Source organism: Passer domesticus, chromosome 10, assembly GCF_036417665.1.
Source record: "Passer domesticus isolate bPasDom1 chromosome 10, bPasDom1.hap1, whole genome shotgun sequence".
NCBI lineage: Eukaryota > Metazoa > Chordata > Aves > Passeriformes > Passeridae > Passer > Passer domesticus.
In genome coordinates this window covers 16168826-16190278 of record NC_087483.1, presented here as the reverse complement: position 1 = coordinate 16190278, position 21453 = coordinate 16168826, and the positions used below count along the sequence as shown (strand labels likewise).

General features: G+C 43.9%; 1 long non-coding RNA gene across 1 annotated transcript in view; it reads left to right on the top strand.

Moving 5' to 3' along the window:
- Nucleotides 1-6: 6 nt before the first annotated feature.
- Nucleotides 7-21453, top strand: part of LOC135308699 (uncharacterized) — a 232651-nt gene continuing 211204 nt past the window's right edge. Inside the window, exons 1-5 of the long non-coding RNA XR_010369081.1 lie at nt 7-226; nt 4612-4729; nt 6081-6277; nt 18620-18721; nt 19903-20027. This is a non-coding gene — a long non-coding RNA (uncharacterized LOC135308699). The remainder of the gene's footprint in view (nt 227-4611; nt 4730-6080; nt 6278-18619; nt 18722-19902; nt 20028-21453) is intronic.

The window sequence follows — 21453 nt, the reverse complement described above, 5'->3', positions numbered from 1 at the left end:
GTGTTTGTGAGGAGGCTTGGCTAGCTCAGCCCACTGCCTGCTGCCGGGGCTCCAGGCAGCTCTTTTACTTCGCAGGTGGTGAAGGGCTCAGAGAGTGGCAGGCAGGAGAAAGAGGTGGTCTCCTGGATCTCTGCAGCCTGTGGCTATGTACTGACCTGCCACCCCAAGCAGGGGATACTGGGCTACCTACAGCACTTTGATGGAGGAGCAGGAAGGACTACCCAAGGTGAGAATGCTGGCGGGCTCATCCTGAAAGCAAACAGGATAAAGAGGAGGAGCCTGGATGCCTTCTGAGCACGGGTGTGAGATGGTGGGGATGAGTCTCTAAGCTGTAAAATAGATAAAGGCTGGAAGAGGGAAACTTGAACCTCCTTGGACAGGTTATTTAAGTTACTTGAGGTTTCCCAGTGAATGGAGAGAACATGAAGGGCTATGTTATGTAGTGCAAGACCTTGTATGTGTTCACTTGCTTCAGCCTGTTTGCATGTGGCTCAAAGGGGGGTGTTTATCTACTTAGAACCTTGTTATTCTGATGATACAGGAAAGTTTTGGTATTCAGGGATGTCAGGTTGACACAAGTCATTAAAAAAAAAAAGTTTCAAAAGCAAACACTTGAGCAGCTATCTGTGACTGGGGGAAATCCCCACCCAGAGAAACACCAGCATCAGTGTCCAGCTCTCAGCTGCTGTTCTCTTTTTATGATCATCTGCAATGAGGTTCCACCACCTTTTCTGGTTTCTGTCCATAAGCTGATGCAGTAACCTAGGTAGTACATCCACTCTGGAATGCATGGAAGGATGGGGCACAGATGTGTCCCAGACCCTCTGTAAAGAGCCAGCTTGGCTCCTGCTGGAGGCTGTGTGTGGGTCCTGCTGGTTCTGCGCCCGCCTCCCACTTCAAGAAGCTCCCTGCAGGGGCGCCTCCATGCTGGGCTGGCACTGATCCTTCAGCCTTTTTTTTTCTGTTTTTGGCTCTGACTGTGTCCTGTGAAAGTAGCTGTCCTGGCCCCAGACCTGTGTGTTCTGTAGTGCTGGGACTGGGCTTATCAACTACGGCCCAGCCTCTGAATATTTGGTATCTGAGAAGTGATTTTATTTTATACACGTGGACAAAGCTGCAGGTGGGCTGAGGCAGGTCCAGGAGCTGAGGGTGGACCTGCATTTGCTGTAACTTCACAAATCATGAGCTGAGTGCACTGAAACCCCAGCAGCTTCCCTTGAAGAGCAGCACCGGAGAGGAATACATGGGTCTTGTAGCTTTTATGACACCTAATAGATTGTAAAATGGCCATTGAATTTTATTGCATTTGTGGGAGACTTGATGAGTCCAAGGATGGTGTGCTGTGTTACTGGAAGTCAAATAACCACTGATGCTCCTGTTGCTGGGTGACTTTTTAAAAGGGAAGTTTGTTAGTTTATTCTCCCATGCCTTTGCTCCAATGGGTAGCTATAATTTTCAGAAATTTTGTCTTCCATTTTATCTATTCTTTTTCTGGTTTTGGAAACAATTTTACATGTGTGAATGTAGAGACAGCATAGCTACCCATGTATTATGTGTCAAATTAATAATTTCATTAGCCCCAGGGCAACCTTTGGAAATAAGACAATAACCTCAGTTGTTTATTTCCCTGAGAGATGTTAATGATTAACTTTGAAAAGAAAAGTAATTCTTCTATCTGGCCTACATAAACTTTCACAGTTCCATGCAACAGCAAGATACCTTTAGGTAGTATATGGCATACAAAAAGCTAAGCTCTGTAACGTTACTGTGCAGAGAGGTTTGGCTCCCGGAGAACAACTTTAGCCTGAGACTTTAGTGCTGCCAGCTGGCAGAAGTGATCATATATGTGAAACTTTAGGCAGAGCCAGAAAAACCTGAGTTCAAATCTCTTGCCAGGGATTGTAGGATAGAATGATTAACCTGATTTTATATTTTTGGATAACTATCAAGTGCCCTAATATTTATAGCAATAAATGTCTTCCATATGTGCTGATACTGCATCCACAGAGTGCAATAGCATGGTATGGTTATTGTCTTACTTGAAGACACTAATTATAACTAATCCTATAGGCATGTGAATCATGAAACACCAGCCCAACTTCTGCCAGCTTCTGTGAGATGCATCTGACTTTGTTCATGTGAGCAATGCAGGTCAGCAGAGAGCTCAAGGCAAAATTCCAAGAGTGCTGGGGATCCTGAGGTCTCTTTTCAGAAGAAATACATGCACTTGATATTTAAGCACTTAAAGCTGCAGGTGGCCACTTTACCATCTTATACCTTCTGAGACTTCCTTGTAGATGTCATAAAGCTTCAAGATGCCACTGAAAATAAAATCCTCATCCTACAAGCCACTGTTACTTAGTCCTGTGATCTGCCAAGTCAAAATTGGCAAGGGGATCTCAGGTTTCTGAATTTGTTTGGTGCCTGCTAGACTGGCACGATAACCAGGCTTGGAGCAGTGCTGGTGCCCACTGGGTTTTGTGGTACTGAGGATGCTCAGCTACGGCAGGGACAGTGTTTCTCTGGGAATGTGATGTCTTCCCAGGTCAAGCTCTGAAACACACCTTAATGTAAAAACACCTCCAGTGGATGACTGTAGAGCTACTTTCTGGTTGGTAAGAAAAAGCAGCAGAGGAACTGTAGGAAGGTTGTAATGTTGTAATAAGAAGGCTATAAAAACAGAGAAAGAGAGACTAGAGCAGCGTTCCAGTAGTTTTCTCTTCCCCTGAAAGAGGTAAGCCCGCCCAGACGTCTTGCTTTTAAATACTGGCTACTGCATATGTTTTAAACCAAAAATAATACCTTTTGATTGGAAATGTTTCAATAACATCATTTGTGCATTTTATTGAGGTGGAGGTTACAATTATTAGAGTCACCAGGAATTTCAGACGTTTAAACACAGCCTCTATTTCTCCAGAGTAAACCACATCCCTGTGTGATTTTTCTTCTATCTAAATGCCTTCAAACCAAGTCTTAACCCAGATCTGACATTTGTTGCTGGTGGTCCCTCATACAAATTGGCCCTTGAAATGAACATGTGGGGTTAAACAAATGCCAAGGAGATGGGACTGGATGCTGAGGGATCCCTGTGGTGCTGGGGGAGGCAGAGCCTATGCAGGATGCAGCAGGCAGCCCTGGGTAGATCATGTGGCTCTGAGCAAGCTGCTGCCAGTCTGGTCAGGTACTGTAGTCTGGGCCCTGCAGACTTTGAGAGAATAAGGAGAAGGGTTTGGTTGGTCATGGAAACTGCTCCTTCAGCCATGCAATCTCTTTATGGCTTTTCTTTCAGCTGGCTTCTCCCCAGGAAGCCAGAAACTGCATCTGTGGCAGAGAAGGGACTTGGCTCAACAACCAGAATGTCCCACCCAGCATGCTCTGTGTTTCCTCCTAATCTTTTCAGCAAACATTTTTGGAACTTCAATTTAAGAACTGAGACTCTTAAGCTATTGGAAGCAGGGAGGCAGGCATTTAAGCACTTTCAGTTTCAATTTTTTGATGCTTCCAGGAGAGCACAAGTAAGAATTTGGATCTAAAAGACCATTAAAATTCTGATATCAATGATGACAACAAATTCTGAAGCCAAAGGAAGCATCCTGCTTACAATCTAGGCTGGGACATAAGCAGGTGAAAGTTTGTTTTTACTGCTTTTGAGGCAGCAGTAATAAGAGGAATCCTCTTCACCTGGCCAAGGAAGTTTCAGCACCTGACTATTTAAATCTCTAGCAAATGCTTGATGATCTGGAGGGAGCAATATTAGGCTCATGGTGGAGTGCAAGCATGACAATTATGCCTTCTGTCCTCTGCTGTCTGTATCATCTGGATGTGTGTTTCCCTGTGTACTCCATAAGAGAAGATGCTGAGAAACCTGAATTGGGATGCTGATACCCCCAGAGAGAGAGGGGGTTGTCATCTCACTCCAAGGGTCTTGTCCTACAGCACTTTGATACTGGCTGTGCACTTCTCCGGGGTCTGGGCTTTCTGATCCTGTTTGAAGTGTGTGTGTGTTTGTGTGTGTGCCTCCTTTTCCCCAGTACAGTAGCACATTGACTGCTCAATCCCTACCCTCCTCTTCCTGCATAAACCTCTGACAATTTTTAGGAGAGACATTGTTCTTGCTTATTCTTGTGGTGCTGAAGAGCCTGCAATAATGAAGGAGCAGAGCAAAATACAGATCTCTTGCTCTAGTGAAAAAGGTGGCTCTGTAGCCATTGCTCTCACAAGGGCAAGCAGGTTTCTGGCAAGAGTGTGTGTGTGTACTCCTACTTAGAGTTTTGTCTACACAGCGGGCCAGGTCTTGAGTGCACTGTCAATTAAGGGCAGCGATTCAAAGTGATTCACAGCAGATTACACCAGCCTGTCTCTTGATGGAGCACACTCTGTCCTGCGCCTGCAGGTGCTGCACAGACTGCCAAGCCTGGAGCTAGCCTGCAGTTATGCTGTCAGCCTTGCTTAGATCTAATGCTTTATGACAACTGTCTACCTGTAATGTGATAATGGGCTGAAAACCTCTGCAAAATTGATAGGGTCTCTCGCAAAGAAGGAGAAACTTATAATGTGGCAGGCCTGATCCCTTTCTTAAGATCCACATGAACTGCAAAGATTTCTTTGCAGCTGGCAACTCTGATTGCTCTTCTGCTCCTGACAAGAGGATGATCGTGTTGCTGTCTGTGAAGCTGCTGACCTCCTACTTACTCCCAGTGCCGGGGGAATTGACCTGTTGCATTTTCAGGTGATTTAAATCTGTTTTTAACTTTGAATCCTAAATATTGTTGGTGCCTACCTGCTAGGGCTTCATCCATCCTATACCTGTACTTTTCATGTTCTAGATAATCTTCTGCCTGCAAAATGTTTCCAGGGTTTATACAATGAGTTCATTATGTTTAATCCCTAAATACAAGTCATTATCTAGAACAATTAACAAGTAGTGTTCTAAAAGAAGCTGTGCTTAACATGGTGTAACACAGTCTATGGAAGAAGCCAGATTCCTACCCACCTTTTTCTGGTGTGATTTAGGAATCGCAGACATGACTTTGTGCTAGATCTGTGTACTGAGGGTTGGGCCTAAAACATCCTGATGCAGTTTCAAACCCTCAAGCTTGTATGCAGATAAAAGCACTGCAGCTAGGAAGCTGCAGCCGTGGGAGAGGTTGTCCTGGCTCTGGAGATGCCCAGGTATGTTCCCTGTGAGCTGTGCAGCTGATGATCAAGATAAGTGACAACACTGCCTAGTTCCTTGTGAGGACACTCCAAAGCTCTTTATGTAACCAGAGTGTTGTCATTTCAGCTGGCACAAGCAGCTGCAGCCGGTCCTGTCCCAGCTGCCCAGCTTCCATCCCGGCCCAACCGGGCCAGGGCTGGCATGGGGCACGGGCAAGGCGGGCACTCGTGTGAGGAGAGCAGAGCACCGCGGCCTCCTGAGGCACTGGGGCGGTGTGGGGGACCGGCCGGCACAGGTGGGGGTAAATGCCGGGATAAATGCCGGGATAAATGCCGGGGCTCCGGGCAGGATCGGGGCTCCGGGCCCTTAGGGCTCTCCCCACACCGGCGCTGTCCCTGGGTGCGCTGCCGCAAAGCCGGGAAGCGGCTCTGGAGCCTGTGGACTGTGCTCTGCAGATCAGAGTCCCCTCCAGAGAAAACAGGGATGTTTACACAGAACACAGCTATCCTAACGGCCATGTGATAATTAGAGGCTGGAGGCTGCTGGATAAACCCTTCCCTGTGACCTCCTCATCCTCCAGAGTGTAGGCCCCCACGGTGGCTCTGACCCCCGTGCCATTCCCTGCCACATCTGTGGGCTTATCATGCTTCTTAAAGAGCCCGTAAACCCATTAGCTCTGGGTAAATGATCCCTCGGCTGTCTTTAGAATAATTAAAACCACAAGGCAAACAGTTACTCTGGACTATCAGCAGCATATCAACAAAACTTGTGTCTTGAAATGTGTGTTCAATTTCTGTTATTAAAAGGCGCAGAGCCATATGTGAAACATTATCATGCATCTTTGTGAAATTAGCAGAAGTATTTGAACAACCATTTTGTCTCTATCAAAACAGTGCCTTATTATTTTTTTCATCCTGTGTAGGAAGGTGAGAGAGCCCTGTGAAGGCAGGAGGGCTCAGGCAGGCACCCCAACTTCAGCAGCCCCTGACCGCGCGTGTTCCTTGGCTGCATGGAGGCACACGCTGTCTGAGGAGCCCAGGTGGTGCTGGCCGTGAATGGGCAACAGGAACAACACGAAGAGTCCAATGCTGCCTTTAATCCCGAAACCCAGGGCTGCAGGTTTTATCAAACTCCTTAACTGCTTTACTTTGAGTGAGGCTTTTACAGTATTTGCTGCATTTAGTTGCCATTAGGGTCAGTAGAAGTTTGGCTGTTGATTCAGTTGGAAAAAAAACAAAACAAACCAGTGCTGAATGGGCTTTGAAATTCCCACCACTTATGCTTAAGAACATATGTTAGAAAAGTGATGTCACTTCTGACTGTTTATAAACTTTCAAAATAGCACTAGACCTCAAAAAAAAAAAAATTCTAGTCCTTAGTTTTTTGAACTGCCTCTCTGAAAATGGCACCAAAACTGCTTGAGAGCAAGGTTTCCTGAATGAAGGGGAAAAGGAGGAGCTGTTTCTGATTAATAGTGACCAATAACTGTGGACAAGGTCAACATGTGTCATACAGACAGGCTTGAAGCAAAACATGGTGTGAAGTGTTTTGGCATTTAATGAACACTTTAAAAAACACTTCTGAAACAGAAAAAACCCCAAATTATTGATCTGTTTGGGAGTGCATTTCACAACTGACACTAGCATACAAATCCTTCCTGTGGACCAAGTGTCTTTAGTTCTGGTTTTGTGTGGCATAAAGAGGATACAGTTGGAATCTTTTTTGCATGTGTCTGGTTTCAAGGGTGGTGAAGACAAGCAAGATCAGGTTTGGAGAAGGTGGTCTTTAAAGAAAATGCTGGTGCTTCTTGTCAGGCCTAGTTATCAGCCAAATAGATTGAGATAAGGCAAACAAAACTGTCTGCTTAGTCAGATTGAGCAACAGCATCCCTTGATTGTCAGAGCTGAATCAGCAAATACAAAAAAGCTAAATACAGCCAACCCTACACTTACAACCCACTTGTGGTTTTCACGCTGACAACCTAGTAACTAAGTATAAATGGTCCTCCCACTACTGGTTTGTCTGTATCTCAGGTTATATTCAGGGATATGACTGCATCTCTAGCCTTGCAATCTTAACTAGTTGGGTTTTTTTTAAACTGAGCAAGTACACTGGAGCTTTCTAACAGTGCCAAGTATTTCTGCTAGAATATATTCTGGAGGAATCACGTAATAACAAACATGTGAAGGATTTCTGATATGAAAGACTCTTGCCTATAATAGTTTTTTAGCTCCAAAGTGGAATTAGTTTTGTTCTATAAATGCTTAAAATCTAAACCTATATATTGCCAAACATGCAGTGGCCAGAACTATGGCCTCTTGATACATCTATAGACAGTAGGTTAAGCATACATGGCAATATGTGATATGAGCCTGATTACACAGATTCAGCTCTCCTCTTTATTAATGTCAAGCAGTGGCTTTTCTCCTTTCTCTGGAGAGCTCTGAATCCTGACTGAAATTTGACACTGCTTTTCTGAGAGAACATTTTGTGAATCCTTACTGAGCAGCTCACAAATGCATAGGGTTTAGTGGACCAAAGTGAACCAAGAAAACAGAGATAAGCTTTAGAATTAGCAATTTAGTTATATTTGTACATTAATGGCTGTTAATATGTAATTTTCATATGTAAATGAATGTATAGTCATTGTTTGGTGTGTTAGGATTCAGTTTCTGACAGATTATGCAGTGCCAAATGCAGAGAATTTAGAATTTCTGCTATCTGGAAAGGCAACTGGACAAAATTGTTTTCAGAGACACCTTGGGAGTCCACTGTAAATAGCACCTGAAGTTTATATGAAATGATACAATCAGCTGTCAACACCTCTCTAAACATCACTGTTACCAAAAGGTGAACATGTTTTAGGGTGTAGAGAGAAAACCCCACTTTGTGTAAATTCTGGAGGCTCACCAGCCATTGGAAAAGACTCCTGTGCATTCCCTTGTGTGACATCAGGCTAGCTTACAAAATGTAGCAAGATTTCTGCTCTCACAGAAAGACTTTTCTCTGGTGCTGCCACCATAGAACTGAGGAAAGGCAAACACAATCAGGGCTGTTGCAGCTGTCCACCAAGCTGAAGATATCATGGCATGAAACATGTTTTGGTTTTTACCAAACTGGACTCAGCTCAGATAGTGTGCCTTGTCCAATGTACTTGTGCTGCTCTCAGGTATTTTTTGTGCTGCCTACCAGTAAGTGCTGTACTGCAGCCCATGCTTTCTCCAGCCCAGCCATGAGAATCCCTTGTCATCCATCCTGCAGTGTGACTGACTGGTAATTAATTGGCAGGGATTGTACAGGAAAGCTGACTGAACAGCAGCTCAGGAACAGAGCTTAGGCATAACACCATGTTTCCAGTCTTGGGAAAATGTAGGGAGAAGAATCAGGAGAGAGAAAGGGAAAATTCCACTGAAGTCTTATAGGGAAAACAGGAGAGAGAAAGGGAAAAATCCACTGAAGTCTTATAGGGAAAATCTCTACCTTCCTTTTCTACTGGATGCCTAGGTAATGGAGCTGTAAATAGTTGCAGAAGAGCAAACTAGTTTGGTGAAATAACATGCATGCAAGGTGTGTGTTTCAAGCAGCTCATGCTGCAGTTGGCAGTGAGTTCTTTCATGGGACTACCAAGCAGGAAGGGGACAGAGCTCAGGCCTAAAGAAGCAACTCTTATATTTTCCACCTATATGAGGGAATGATCCATTCACCAGTCTCTGCAGCTGTTCTGGCTTCTTTTGCCTTATCAATGCTTCTCCACAAATCTTTTCCATACCAAAAGTGGGCAGCTGCAAATTGTCTGGATGCCCCTGCAGCTGGGTGATAGCCCAGCAGGGTTTCAGCCCCCCTTGCCCTAAATGCAGGCACTCTGAACTGCATGATCACCTCTGCTGTATTGGCACTACAGATGTGGGCTCTGTTGCTCATTTAGCCTCTTCAAGATAAGTTTTGCTCTGGTGAGCATCCAGAAGGAGCAATAAATTCATCAGTTTATCCATTATAGAACTTAAATGCCTGAAGTTTAAAATATTATAGTTCTCCAGAACTAAAGCTGAGGTGTCAAAACATCTCCAGCTGGGACAAAGTGAACAGAGTCTGATAAGCGCAGTTCAGCTCTGTTTGCAGTGGAGATAGCAGTCTGGAAAACTGCCTAGTGTGCCATTGTAAGAGACCTGTAATTAGTGCAGGACTGCCACTCGTAGCATATCTGAGGGTAAAAAGACCACAACAAACCTAATCTCTCTTCAGTTTTTGCAGGCTCTTTATCTTTAGCTCTTTACAAAGCTGTGGTAGTCTTTTAATTAAAACACCCAATTATGCATTTGACAGAGATTCTAAAGGCCAGCAACTTGTAGTGTTGGATGACAATTGATTATGGAATGTCTCTGCAAGTTTTCAGCCCTGTGATCCACCCTGTATCAATATTATAGTTGTATGTCTTCTGCAGCTGTGTATAATCAGCATCTTATGAGATCCACAGCATCCCTACAAGCTGTGTGTAACAGTTTCTATAGAGCTGGATCACAGTGTAAGTGCTGCATGTATGGGGGAGTGCAGGTGACTTTTACTGGTACCATCTACAAAAGGGATTAATCCCCACAAGGGGACACGAGGGAATCTCTCAGGCAAAGAAATCCTTTTGAGATGCTCTAGCTGGAACAGCTCTTGTGCAGCAGGCCTGTGTTTAGTAGGAGTGAATAACCAGGGATGTCAGGGGTGCAATGGAAACACCGTTTTCAACACAAATCAAAAACATAGCATGATAAAGCTGTGATGGAGGAAATTAACCCTATCCGAGCCAAACCCAGTACAGCTTTCTGAATGGAGAACTTGCAGTTGTTGCATCTGTGTTTTGCTTTGTGCATGCTGTAGTTACAGCCCAGCTGACCTGCAGGCTGGCTAGGGTTTGAACAGATGCACAGAGCAGCTTGTTGGAGCAAGGTAGGACTGGGACAGCAGCTGAGCTGCCTTAGTCCTTTGCAGACCAAATAATTAGCCTGGGCAGAGCACCCTGCTGGACTTGAGGTCCCCAGTGATCTTGGGTGTCTGCCCTGAACTGAATTGCATGATTCAGACATTTGCCACCTGTGCCAAGTGCAGCTTGGTATGGAGAATCAAAACTCAAAATTTCTCTGTTTGGGGTAGCTGTAGATTCTGCTTTGCATTTACAATATACCCACCTGGAAGTAAAGAGTATAGAGGCTTTCTCTGCTCTCCTAACAAAGGGAATTTGCAGGTTTTGCCAGCCAAACCTCAGTATGAGGCAGGAGAGCCCTGGTAATGTTGCAGCTGCATCAATTTGCCTCATTTAGAACAAATCACAAAAAAAGTTTGGGGTTTAGGAAGAAAAGATGTGTCGAGAAATTATCTCTTCATTTGTGTATATTATAATATTGTGTAAAATGCATGCTCAATTGCTGCTGAATTGTTATAATTAATTGCATTATACCTTGAACAACTGGAAGAAATGTATGCATGTTAGAGCTGGACCTGGAACTTCCTGTCTGAGGGTGCTTGTGTTGTCTGGCAATTCAGGCAAGGCTTTGAGGCACTAAGTGTTTTGCAGTAAAATATCCTTTTAAAGAATTTGGACTCCAGCAAAGGAGCTAATACACACCACCAACTCTCAAAACCACCCAAAACCCACATTGAGTGTCAGTCAGTGCTGTCAGGAATGCACTAGCAGGAGCTCTGGTTTTTGTTGCTGCTCAAACTCAGACGTATTTGTAGCTTTGTTTATAGTTCTTTCATATATTTGAAGGTGTTCCACCAACCATTGACAAGAGAACAGTGTCTCTGCTGAAGTCCACCAGAATGTGTTTTTTCCTCCTACACTTTGGGGATTTGGCTTGTGCCAGCCTGCACAGTGATATTCCTCTGGAAGCCAAGGCTTGCACTCAGTGTCAGTCAGCCTGGCTCTCAGGCTTCGGGAGAGAGGGGAAATGGCAACTTATTCCTTCTTCTGCTTCATGCTCCAGTTGGCCTTGGATCTCCTATTTAGCAGAATGGGTACTTTTAATGTGGTTTCAAATTGAGGGTCACAAATTACTTGTCAAGCGATTTGCCCATATTATGTTGCACTTTGGACTTTCATTCTCAAAGGTGAACATTGGTATATTTACGATCTTCTGAGGGAGAAAACCAGAATTTAATAGGACTTGCTAAATAGAGCAAATGAGGCTGCAGTGCACTTTCCCTCTGTTATATATTAAGCTGATGTTATTAAGTGTTAACTTAACAATGTATTGTATGGACAGCTAAAAGGGGCCAGGAAAAGTCTTTGTGTAAAACATGTAAACAGCTAGTTTTTTGGGGGTTTTTTATTGGAATCATTAACTGCACTGTAGTTAAATCCTTTGTTTTCACGGCTGGTTTAAATTAAATTAGCAACATTGTGATTTTTTTTTTAAATATGGTGGCTTTAATTCATATCAAAAGGTTTAACAGAATAAATTATCTATGTATATTTTAAAGGCTTTTCTTAAAAAAAAAAAAAAAGGGACTTACTGAAATTTTCTCTGGTAAATAGCTAGGATTGTCTAAGGCCAGTTCAGGACAAGCATGGTTAATATGTCCGTTTCAGTGATACTCATAATATGATCCAGCGATATTCACTGGGAGAATTTTAACTATACAGATAAAGGTGGAGATGCATAGAAATTGAGAATAAGCTCTTGAGCCAAGTCCTGTGGGACTTAAGGGACCAATGTCCATTAAATTTCAAATATTTGGGTATGTAATGCCACAGGTTTTCCAAGGGAGTGCTCAGCTGGTCCGCACCTTAGGGTCTGTACCTAAGCAAAGAGCAGATTCAACAACGCACAGATATGTATCATTAAAGTATGGAGTGTTACACTAAGTCCTGGGGGCATTTGCTGTGGTTTTCATCCAGAGCAGACTCCAGGCCTCGAGTATTTATGGATTCTGTCTCTGTGCAGCTTTTCTTTTCAAGAGAAGGGTTTTTTTCAGCAGGGTGTAGCCCTGCTGCCCTTGAGCACCTATAATCTTGGCTCCTGGTCAGAGCTGAAGGTGCCACCTTGGAAGTTCTAACTTTCAACTTCAGCTTTAGCATGTTTCAAAAAACCTCTTTCAAACTGAAATGACATATCTAAGTCAAACTCGGGAAGTAATGCTGGGCACTCTGCCCCAGCTGGTGCTCCCAGAGAAGTTGGGTGTCTGGCCACTCTCAGGGCTACTATAAATCTTTCTCAGGACAGGCCACTTCCATGTCAGCAGATGGCAGGGAGGTGCACCAGGATTTTTGGATAGGTTTTTTTGATAGTTTCCTTCTTTTTCCACTCTTTCAGACCCCTCTTCATTCCCAGTGAAATGCTATGGCCATCACAGCATAGGAAGCCCACCGGGCTGCCAGATGCACTCAGGTGAATGTCAGGTTTGCCAAGGCCCAGAATCTTGCAGAAAGCCCTTGAGGAGTGAAGCCTTATGGTGGTGGGATTGCAGGATCCCCACCCACAGCCCTGGAATTGCCTTTCCACTTCAGCTTTAGCAGTAGTGACACAGGTCAGCCCCATCTGTGGCTAAGACACAAGAGGGTCTATCTTCTTTCCTTCTCTGTACATCCTCATGGTGCACTTAGCTCTTGTTCCTGTTTTTTTCCTGCTTGCTTCATCCTTCCTTTCTCCTACGCGTGCACCTGGCCGTTGCTGCCTTCCCCGTGTGCAGATGGGGCTGTTCAATAGCCTGTGTTTGTGGAATGAGCTAATTTAAACACACACATTTGTCTCTTATATAAATGTGTTTATATTGTTTTTATGTGCTTTTGCATAAAAGCTGGATCAAATAAACCTGAGCTTGGATCAAATAAACCTGGGAAGGGTAGTAGCATCTGCTGGATAGGAAAGGGATCCGGTCGCTGGGGTTAGAGTAAAAGCTCCTCACCTGAACAGTTGCTGACTGTGCACTAAAGTACCTGCACAACCTCGTCAAAATGCTCTTAAATAAATGTAGGTTGACCTGGTGAAACCTTTTTTGGGATTGGTCAAACACTGGAGGCTGCGTTGTACAGGCAGCTAAGGGAACTCAGAGCAGTTTGTGGCAGGAGTTTTAAATGGGTGAATGGTGTAAGAGGTGGCTTGTGGCCCCTTCTAGAAGCATTGGTGTGAGCTACCTCTGCCAGAGGTCATTGCTCCCCTGGCACTTCTACAGTGGCTGCTCCTGCACATCCTCCCAAAGCAGCTGCCAGGGAGCAGTAAAGGCAGTGGTGGCAGCAAGAGCCAGAGAGTGAACATTGTCTTTCACTTGGAGAGGATATTCCAACACCTAAGAACAAATGTCATAATTGTGCAAGTGGAGGAAAGACAATATTAAAAAATGTCCCTGTCCTTTTCAGAAACTTCGAAAGGAATCAAATGGGCAATCAGTAAATGATTCTGCAAAATACATTCCTGATATATTAGCAAAGTCAAATTAAATTACCTAAACAATTTCAAGATTAGGAACATTGAAGAGCTCTAACCCTTCCTTGAAGGGGGTATACCCACAGTTTGTATTTACTGGAGCATGAAAATAAAATTTATTTCAGTAGGAGACAGCAGGACTTTCCAGGCAGGGCTGGCTTCCCTTCAGGAGGGTCTGGATTTCTACGGAAGGTGTTTCATGGGCGAAGTCAGCATTTCCAAGGTTGTGCTAAAGAAGGAGCCAGGACAATGGCAGTAACTGGTACCACAGATAATTTTAGGGACTTGCTGCAGAAATATCTCCCTTGCAGAGCTGTTTGCTGGGTTCCCTAGACTTTAAACTGACTTAATTTCATGCTAGAAACAACAGGATTCTTTGTCTTCTGTGTTTCTTCGATGTTGGGACCATCTTTCTAGCATGTAGTTTGAGGATCAGAAATTTACCTAAGGCCACTCTTCTCCCATGCAGTAATTAATCACAAAGAAACTGTTTAGGTAACAGACTTCTCAGTGCCTTCCTTTGGTGCTGGAGAATGTGGAAACATAACTTGGAGCTCAGGAAGACCCTGATTCCTGCAGCAGGACATTGCAGGAAAAGCATTCATGCATGCCCTCTCTATTGAGAAGGAGCTTTCCTTGAGCAAATCTGTTCTTTGTCTTGGTGTTCAGAGCCTTCAGTGAGGTCCATTTGCTCCTGCTGCAGACACAGCAAGTGAAACTCTGTGGTAAACAGGACAGGCATTCAAAAGACTCTCTGGGCCCTTGCAAAGATTGAAGAGTAAACAGTTCAAATATTTGTGATTGGCTGGGGGGTACTCCTAGTACCTGATGCACGAGTGCCCCTTTAATTCTCATTTTGTTTTCTGAAGATGGCTCTAAAACTGGTGGAAGAAAATATCTGAAGGTACCAGTAAATATGGTGGTAGCAATGTTCTGCTTTCTAAATTATTTTAAGAGTAACATCAAGGTACTACAGAGATATATTTAGTGGATTGTGCCGCTCTGGTAAAGAATCTTAGTGTCTTAAATGTTTCTTCCCTTATAGTGTGTGCAAAAGCTTTTGTCTGCCTGTGCAGGGGGAATAATTGAAATAAATATTTCCCTATTTTTATTCCCCAATACTTTTCCTACACAGAGGGAGTTTCCTGTTCTCTCCAAGGGCTATTTAGAAAAATTTTATTGAGAGATACTTGAAGAGAAACACAGAATTCAGAGCATCCTGTGCTTTGTAGCTATCCCAGACTGATTTGCTTTTACCTTCTTGCCATTTTTTTTTTGGAGGGGCTGGGGGGGAGGGAACTGTGTGTTTATTTTTCCCAATGCAGTTAGTATTTTTTTTCCTGTCTTAGAGTGGAAGTTCTTCCCTAGAGGAAGTGTCCTTTTCTTCGATGGACATGGAGACCAATACAGAAATATTATTTTCTGCTTTAAATTGAGGTACTTTTTATTCCCCTCTAAAAACACTCAGATGCTTTTGTCAAATGCATGAGCAAAGTGATTCAAAACAATGTGTCACAGCAAATCCTGGCTGCTGTGCTTTTCCTGTCACTCCTTGCCTCTTGGCCACAGGGAGTGTTGGGTCCCTTCAGGAGGGGTCCTGAGCAGGCCAGCGAGGTGCTGTGGTCCCCCTGTGCTGCACTTCCATCCTCTCTGCCTGTTGGCCATGAGCGTGGGCTGAGGCCAGTTCATAGACAAGGATTTTGCAGCTGCTTCCATCCAGCTAAGGGCTGGAAGGATGGGGTGGTTATTTAATGGAATTGCAATCCTCTTGCACCATGCAAGGCCAAACTCTCGTCTTGGGCACTCAATGGCTGTGGAGTTAATCCCAAACTACAGTGATGCTGGAAAACTCTGACCTCTACAGCTAATTTCCAATTGTAATCCTAAAAGAAGAATGGTTGGCTAGTTTTGTTTTTCTGCCCGTGCTTAAGTGCATTTTGCTTTCATTATGGGGTGTCAAGTTGTTAATATTTATGGAGAACACAAAAGAATGAAAATTCTGTTTTGTGTTCAATCTGACATCTTTTGGCACCAAAACCCTCTAGTCATGGTAGTAGTTCAGTTTCAATTCGGCAGAGCTCTTTCGAGATGAAGTGCTTTAAAGTGTGGTTTGGCTCTGAGGAGGGATTCTATGCAAACAGTATTCAGGGGGTCTGCCTTTATTGTCTCAAATATTAATAATTTCCAGATCAAATGCAGTTTGCCTTGAGTTTGTTTCTTTGTTATTTCTTCCTGTTCTGTCAGCTTGGTTAAATGCATCGTCACACTTTTAAAGTCAACCTGCTTCTTTCCTTGGCACACGTCCCCCTGCACAGAGAGGTTCTGCAGGCCTCCTCCAGCTCAGTTACCCCTTTCACTCTGCCCAAGGCAGAGGCAGCAAGAAGGGGCTCCTGGGAGCTGCAGCAGAGGAATGAGCTCGCCCAAGTGGGTGCACTGAGGCTCCAGGGCCACGCTGTGCTCCGTGAGCCTGCTGTGGAACAATCTGCTGCCTTGCTCCTGGAAAGCTCTGCCTGACCACACACCAGCACCTGTCCAGATCTGCTCAGCCCAGTCCAAACTTAGGGGGTTCTTCCAAGGGTTCACTGAGAGATGATGTCATTGCTGGCATCATGCTGAAATGCCAAGCTCTGGAGGCCTTTTCTGCAGCTCCAGCAGCACAGCCATGCATACTAACATGAGTGAAGTGACAGTGCCTTGGAGGTTCTTGGGTCAATGAAGCTTGTTCTTGTGGAAGACAAAAGCTGCCTTATACAGCTCTGTGTGCATTTGGCAGCAAAAATAATCAAAAAACAACAACAAAATTCTCAAGAAGGCTCTGGGGAAGGAGAGCTTATTACTGAAAAGGGTATTTAATTCTCTTGTTAAAACAGCCCACAGATTCTCTGGAAGTTAAGGAACATTGAATGCTGCAAACTGTGCCTGTCAGCACAGGTACAGAGCATGTGTTCAGAGGATGTATGTTTACAGATAAGCTACTTGCTTGTGAGCAGGCATCATTTGTGATGCGTGCTTTGCGTGCAGTGCTGAATCTGTGAAGTATAGCAAGCATGGACTATAAAGAAATGTTGACTTTTGAAGTATTTTATAATTCTAATGTTGAAATCACAGTTGTCTGGAAAAACCTTCTTCCCTAAATGGCCTGTGTTTCCTGCTAAGACTTCATTCATTATTTGCTATACTAGCTTAGGCATGCATTGCATATCCATAAGCCACTACATGTGGAATACTCATTTAGCCCAGGCCTCTCCTGGAATAAAACCCTTTAGGACAGCATGATAGCTCTCTGAGTACATGCTGGATAGTTTCAAATTCTCATTAATATTTTTATAGTTTATGACTGTACTATATTCTACTATTGATCAGATACTCTAGTTTAAATAGATTTCTTACTGAGGATTTGTGTATGAGGAAAGAAACACGTGTTTGTAGTAGGACGCAAGCACAGATACAAATTAAATAGCAACCTTTGAGCTGGAGGCTTGGTTTGTCAGTCACTTAGATAACCACTGCTATTGCCAGTGACCCTGTAAGTGCAGATGTTCATATTAAATGTTTTCCATCCAGTACCCTCTCTGGCACACTCCATGGTAGCATTTAATGCACTTCACACCAGCCGAATGGGGTGGAACATAAAAGTTAATTTGCAAACTTTCACGTTTTCTGCCATATTTCAAAGTCCATCCAGACACTTTAGCTGGGGTTATTGTGCCAATGGATAGTGCCCTTTGATCCAGAGGAAGCCAGGCTTAGCTTCTGCCACACTCTGAGTCTGCTGCAGTCTGTGTGAGCCGCCAAGGGCTGCGCCTATTGTCCAGGAAAACAAAAACCGTGTCTTGATTTAGCTCAGTGTTAGAATCCTGGTATAATGCTGGTGTTGAGTGGGATGATTACACAGTATAGTTGTCTCTCCACGTTTTAGTGACCAAATGAAATGGCAGCCTGGAAGGGTCTGTCCCCCAGCATGCGGACAGGATGCCGGTCTTCCCACCCCGCAGCAAAAAGTATCAAGGATTTAATGGATCTTAGCACTTTCTTCTGCTTTCTGACATTTGATATGGAAAATGCTTGTAAGTGTGTGATCAGTGCTTGGTTTGCTGCATGGGAATTGTTGTAGTTTGAGGGGAGTCTAGGGGATACTTTATGAGCTATTAAGTAACTCATTAACTGGCAGGCTGCTTACTTGGCACCAGAATCCCAGGTAGGCTAAGGTGTCTTCTGATACAGTGTGCCAGAGTTTAAAAATGCAGCAAATAAATGTTCATCTAAAAGTTCTCATCTCCTCTCCTGCAGGCAGCATGTCAATTTAAATGGCAGAGACATGAATTGCCTTTGCTGCTGGACCTCTCCTAGAAAGAACACCTGTTTCCTGTATCACTGACATTAATGCTGGATAAAACTTTCTGTGGAAGTGAAAAATGTCTTAGAAGATGGTGTTGTTCTATAAGCATTAACACCTTTCTATTTTTTCTTCCTGTTTTTTTTTTGTTTTGTTTTTTTTTAGTCTAAAGCAATAGGTCTGATATAAGGTACTTCTTTCAATCAGGGTGGTTCACACCTTTACCTGGAGAACCTGAGTCAGCTGTAGAACACACCACTGCTGTACTCCTACACCCGCCATGTTCTGCTATCTCAACACCTTTCAGCTGTAAATAAGGTATAGGGAAATATTATTAGATAGGCTATGTTTACAGGTAAACTGAGGCACAGGGTATTTCTATGCTGCAGCTGAAGGAGGAGCATGAGTGTACTATATATCCTCATTATTCTCCATATCCTCATTATCAGCAGCTTCTTAGGACCCTTAACATAGGGGTAGCACATGGGAGCACAGAAGAGAGCAGGTTAACCTGAATACAGCAATTGTCTCTTCTCCCTTGTGGAAAGTTGTGCCCCTGGAATGGAGCTCCCAGCAGGAAGTCCATGCAGAGTCCCTTGATTGCATGCTCTGCTGTCTTCAGTCCACAGCTGGCAGAAGAATCAGTAGCACCTCATTTAAGTCTTCCCTTTTTCATTTGCCAGGTTAAGGAATTCTTTCTGTTTCTCTGCTCAGGCCAAGCTACCCCAATGACACAGGAGTAACTGGAAGGTCAAGGTTGTGGAGAACTAGCAACAGCAGAAGTGTGAAGTTCATAACCATGTCAGGCCAGCCAGGGTGAGCTGCCTGAAAAGGGAGCAAAAGCTTTTCTCCATCCCACACATACAGTGGCATGCCTCTTCCTGGGGGAAAACAAAACATAAGCATTGCTTCACAGGGTGAGCAGGAGCAAGAAAAGCCCAAGCACAGTGCAGCTCAACTCACCAAATGAGTGCTGGGTGACGCCATGTCAGTGTCTGAGGTGCTCCTTCTGCTGCCTATGGCAACTCAGTGCCTCAAATCCCTGCCATTGCATCCCATGACTGCCCATGGATGCTGGCAGGGAGCAGACCAGAGTGGGCAGCTCTGTGCCAGCAGGGAGAGTGGACTGGAGGGCACCAGGTGGGAAGTACAGACTGTATTCAAGTAACAGAGCTGTCAGGCAAAGATGCATTAGAAATATTAAGGCCTGCTTCCTTGTAGATTGTTGTGGTTCATGGGAAGTTGTGGTTTCATGGGAAAGGAAAATAATGTGCAATATGATTTCATGGGCAGTGTAGGGTGTTGCAGACAAATTCTCTTGATAAACTGACAACCTGACTGCACCCACAAGCAGCAGGGATGCCAAGGAGGGCATCTATGCCTGTAAGAGAATTATCATTTTCAGAAGTGTCTAAGGTGGCATGGAGGTATTTGCAGAGTAAAAAAGGTAAGCCAAAAGGTATCCTTTTCATTCCTCCCCTGAATAAAATATCAGTAGAGACAAACAAAGCAGCATTTAGAAAAACCTGAATTTTGTTAACCTTCACGATGGACAAAGCAGAATTGGAATTATACATATACAGTTTGGTCAGAAATCCCCTCTAGGGTACTAGATTTGTGGCATCTCAGCATAGTCACAGTCCTTTGGTGAAGCAAGAGAAGAGAGAAAAGAAGCTGCTCAAATTACCCTGCAAATACCAGGAAATTATCAGCATCTTATTCGGCCTCCTTTGAGTCTTAGGTTTCCTAATCTAGTTGAAAGATTTTATAATGTGTACTGCCTGCAATTCACAAAAATGACAGTTATAAGGCAAAGCTATTTATTTTATATTATAATGTTCAAAACCATTCTCAATTGGTAATATCAATATTCTCAAGCTATTGGTAAGCTCAGGCACACCAAATAGAATAGTTTACTCGTAAATTTATGAGAGTTTAGAGTAAAAGACCCTCAACTGCTTCCCAGTTTCTTGTTTTTTTGGGTTTTTTTTTTTCAGGTGCACTTGCCTTCTGCTTTAAGCATGCACAACCCATTCCAGTAAGCGGGACAGCTTTCCAACGTGTGGTTTAAACAAATGCAAGTCAGAATTCTCCCAGATTCACCTGACTCACAGTTGATGCGGTAAGATGCTTGACAAATATTGCAAGACACCTGTTAAATATTTTGGCAAGATTCCCAGTTGCATTCAGCTGGTAGATAATGCATCAGGTTTCAACTGTATGAAGTATTGGGAGGTATTTTGGAAAAGGCTGCAGCAGCAGCAGGTTGTGAATGAAGCAGGAAGAGCAGAGGTTTTTTCCTTTGGAAGTTACGGTGTTTTATTGTTCAGATTTTTCTCCCACATTGGTTTGTTTTTGTTGTGAAGGAAAGCAGGTAATGCTGGAAGGACCCTCTTGAGACCATCTGGTACAAGCTCCATGTGAAAAGTAGGATCAGTTAGAACATTTCTGATGAAAAATGAGGCTGGTTATACCAGGCAGTGCACTTAGCATTTCAGAAAATTGTCAGAAGACAAGGAAGAGAAAGAAAGGGTGATGGGCTTGGAGGAAAAAAAATATGGCTGGCTTCAAAGACTACTCTAAATATGCTTTAAATGCCTTTGATTAAGCACCTTTCCATGCCCACCATTAAGGGAGAAAACATACTTCTGGGATTTTATATTTTGTTAGGCTAAGTGATGACAATGGAGACAAAGGTATACACAGTTGTATAGACTTTATATAGCTAGAGATAAGCTTAATTGAATCCTGTACTTAACAAAGGTAGGTGGGAACTCGGCAAAACACTTTGAGACCTTTTCTTCAGGCAAACTTCTCAAATGACACATGGGTACAACTGTGCAACTGAGCAACAAGCTCCCTACCTGGGGAGCTCCATTTGCAAGAACTTCAGCTGCAGAGCAATCACAACAAATGAGCAGCAGATGAAACCTGTCACACATGGTGGGTGTAACACACTCAGAGGTGGTGGCTGCCAGCAGGCTCCTGGCCTGTGCTGCTGAGGCTGGGACCTAACATGGTGCTTTGAACGATGCATCTCCCAGTGCACTTGGGTGAAATGAGACTGTTTTTAATAAAGTGTGTGACACATGCAAGATGGAGATCACTGGCTGTTCAGCAGTTAGAAGGAAATACTAATATCTTCAGGGACAGACTGACAAGCTGGGGCAAGAGAAGAAAAAATTGTGGTGGTCAAATACGTGTCTCCAGTTGCCTCTTCATGATGAGAGGCCATTTGGCAGACCCTTGGGGAGAGTGTTGTAGGAGCAGGCTCTGGCCAGTTGTGTGTCTTTGCCTCTTCACTTGTGCTGATCATGTCAGCTCTGTGCTGCAGCATCTTTGCCCTGGGACAACCTTTTTGGTGCACCACCTCCCAGTGGCTCCTGCAGGAGCAAGAGGCTGGAGGTGTATCAGCAATTCTAGTGAACTACTCTGACCTTGGACTGTTGGTGGTGAGGAGCCAAAGTTCCTATCTGGCAGGAAGTCTAAGTGTTTAAAAATTAAAATTCACTTGTAATTGAAGTGAAAATTTTGAACCTCAGCATCTT